Raw genomic sequence first — 3,778 nt, 5'->3', positions numbered from 1 at the left:
GAGTGATACGAGTGTTAAGTACAAGAGATTACTTAATCTTACTCATCACAAACATGAGCCACCAAACTCACTTACTTAGTTGTGCATAGAGATGCTCATCTAAACTACAAAAGATACAAAGTTTAGAAAACTTTGTTTCAATGGCCATCAAAGATACACAAGTACCAATGTACACAGACACACTGTTATTGTATTTTTTCTGATTTTCAATTTTTTATTTTTTATTTTTATGAAAAAATAAATAAATAAATAAACAAAGAAAAACATGTTAAACAAAACAATGCATAAAACTAGATGCAAATGCATGAGGAATGAGGAGGAGAAAAAATCAATCTATGGAGATAACATCAATGTTTTGGCGAAGGAATTCAAACCGTTTGCTATTAAGAGGTTTGGTGAACAAATCAGCCTTCTGATCATCAGTGTGAATGAATTCAAGAGTAAGAGTACCATCTTCTACAAGCTTCCAAATGAAGTGATGTCGAATCTCTATGTGTTTAATTCGAGAATATTGAACCGGATTCTTAGATATGTTGATGGCATTGGTATTGTCATAGTAAATAGTAAGATGCTCTTGATGAATACCGTAATCAATGAGAAGTTTTTGCATCCATAGAAGTTGGGTGCAACGGCTACCAGTAGCAATGTACTCAGCCTCTGCAGTGGATAATAAGATAGAGTTCTGCTTTTTGCTCATCTAGGAGACAAGATTATTACCCACATAAAAACAACCCATCGATGTACTCTTTCTATCATCAGCATTCCCAGCCCAGTCAGGGTTAGAATACCCAGCTCAGACATCATTTATGTCCTTGTTGCACCACACACCAAAGTCAACAATGGTTTTGACATACTTTATGATTCTTTTCAAAGCAATCATATGATACTCTTTGGGATTAGCCTAATATCTAGCACACACTCTCACACTGTAACTAATGTTAGGTCTACTAGCAGTAAGGTAAAGAAGACTACCTATCATGCTTCTATAAAGAGATGAATCAACACTTTTACCCAACAAATCAATAGTGAATTTAACATTTGGGCTCATAGGGATCATTTTTTAGGTTCTAAGGGTATTTCGTTTATTTTTTAGGTTTTGAGGGTATTTCAATCATTTTTTAGATACTAAGGGTATTTTGGTCATTTTTTAGGTTCTAATGGTATTTTGATAATTTTTTTTAGGTTTTAAGGGTATTTCAGTAATTTTAGAGGGAATCAAGATATTTTGGTCATTTTTTAGGTTTCGAGGGTATTTCGATCCTTTTTTAGGTTTCGAGGTCATTTTTGAGGTACTAAAGGTATTTCGGTCATTTTTAAGTCTCTAAGGGTATTATAAACATTCTCTAGGTATCGGGGGCATTATGGTAATTTTTTTTTTCTTTTTTAAAGGGTATCTTGGTCATTTTTAGGTTTTGTAGTTATTTTAGACATTTTTTAGGTTTTAGGATCATTTCGGCCATTTTTTAGGTTTCAAGAACATTTGGTCATTTTTTAGGTTCTTAGGGTATTTTGATAATTTTTTAGTTTCTAAGGGTATTTTAGAAATTGTTGAGGGTTTCAGCGGAATTTGTTAGAGCTACAAATTTTTTTAAAAATTGCTATTGTGATGAGCAGTTATTAGTAAGTAAAAAAGTGACTTTAGTGGTGGGCCCAATTGTAAAAGTACAGTCAAATGTGATATTGATACAACCTAATGTAACGATGGAATTGTCAAATGTGAGTAAAAATTGAAGTACCATCAAATGTGAGAAAAGTAAGGTCAAATATGTTAGTACTGCCCAATATGACAATGAAACCATCAAATGTGAGAAGAAAGAAAAAGGGAACCACCGAATGTGACAAAAGAATTGTCAAATGTGATGTTGGAACTGCATAATATAAAGATGGAACCGTCAAATGTGAGTAAAAAGTAAGGGAACCACCAAAGGTGAGAAAAGAATTGTCACATGTGATATTGGAACTGCATAATATGAGGATAAATCATCAAATGTGAGAAAAAAAAGTAAGAGAACAACCAAATGTGAGAAAAGAATTGTCACATGTAATGTTGGAACTGCACAATGTAAAGACGAAACCGTCAAATGTGAGAAAAAAGTAAAGGAACTACCAAATGTGAGAAAAGAACTGTCACATGTGATATTGATATTGCACAATATGAGGATGGAACTATCAAATGTGAGAAAAGAGTAAGGGAACCACTAAATGTGAGAAAAGAACTGTCACGTGAGGATGGAACTGACAAATGTGAGAAAAGAACTGTCATGTGTGATGTTGTTACTGCATAATGTGAGAATGAAACCGTCAAATATGAGAAAAAAAGTAAAAGAACCACCCGATGTGACAAAAGAACTGTCACATGTAACAAAAATAAAGCAGATGTGATATTGGTACTGCTTAATATGACAATGGAACCATCAAATTTGAGAAAAAAATAATAAAGGAACCACTATATGTGACAAAAGAACTGTCAAATGTGATATTAGAACTACACAATGTGATAATGGAACGGTCAAATGTGAGGAAAAAAAAAAGGAAACCACAAAATGTGAGAAAAGAACTGTCACATGTAATGTTGGAATTACACAATGTGAGGGTGGAATTGTCAAATGTGAGAAAAAAGAAAGGAAACCATCAAATGTGAGAAAACCTATCACATGTGATGTTGGAACTGCACAATGTGAAGATGAAACTGTCAAATATGAGAAAAAGTAAGGGAACCATCCAATGTGAGAAAATAACTATCATATGTGATGTTAGAACTGCATAATGTAAGGATAGAACAGTGAAATGTGAGAAAAAAATAAGGGAACCAGCAAATATGAGAAAAGAACTATCACATGTGATGTTGGAACTGAACAATGTGAGGATAAAACCGTTAAATGTGAGAAAAAAAGTAAGGGAACTACCAATGTGAGAAAAAAGTAAGGAAACTACTAAATGTGAGAAAAGAATTGTAACATGTGATGTTGGAACTGAACAATGTGAGGATGGAACTGTCAAATGTGAGAAAAAAAAGTAAGGGAACCACAAAATGTGAGAAAAGAACTGTCACATGTGATTTTGGAACTGCACAATGTGAGGATGAAACCCTCAAATGTGAGAAAAAAGTAAGAGAACATTAAATATGAGAAAAGAACTGTCACATGTGATATTGAAATTGCACAATGTGATGATGGAACTGTCAAATGTGAGAAAAATGTAACATGGTATAGCAGGTTACCTACTAATGGGTACCATACCCCCTCCCCCTCTTTTTGGGGGGTACCGTAGAATTACCTGTAAAATAGGCGAATCACAAACAGATTTTTCATCTTGAGACATAGTTTTTTCACTTGAATTTAATATCTAACTTGATAATTTTTTTTTTTGAACCTTGATAAAATATTTAATGTAACTTTTGTAATTCTTTATTAAAGAAAAAGAATCATAATTTATGACTAATGTGGTTAATAAAATTAAAAATATATGTGAGATTTGGGACCAGAGAGTATTCTACACTTGGGGTTTATCTGGATTGAGGGGGGAGGGAGGGATAGTGGAGCAGCAATTGAAAATGGAGAGGGAACTATGACATGACATAAAAAAATGTCTTATCATAGTTCTGTTAGCCATGTAGACAATGAGATTAATAGCAATTAACAGAATAACTAATAATACTCATATTTGAAACTTGAGGGACTAATAACGCTCACTTGAAACTTGAGAGAACAATTGCGCTTATCTAATAAACTTTAGGGACCAATAGTATGTTCCGCCATAAAAAAATTTATAGGGTTTA

This window comes from Quercus suber, unplaced genomic scaffold (assembly GCF_002906115.3).
Source record: "Quercus suber isolate HL8 unplaced genomic scaffold, Cork oak 2.0 scaffold_17, whole genome shotgun sequence".
NCBI lineage: Eukaryota > Viridiplantae > Streptophyta > Magnoliopsida > Fagales > Fagaceae > Quercus > Quercus suber.
The sequence above is the reverse complement of the archived record's forward strand: the minus strand, read 5'-3'. Positions refer to the sequence as shown.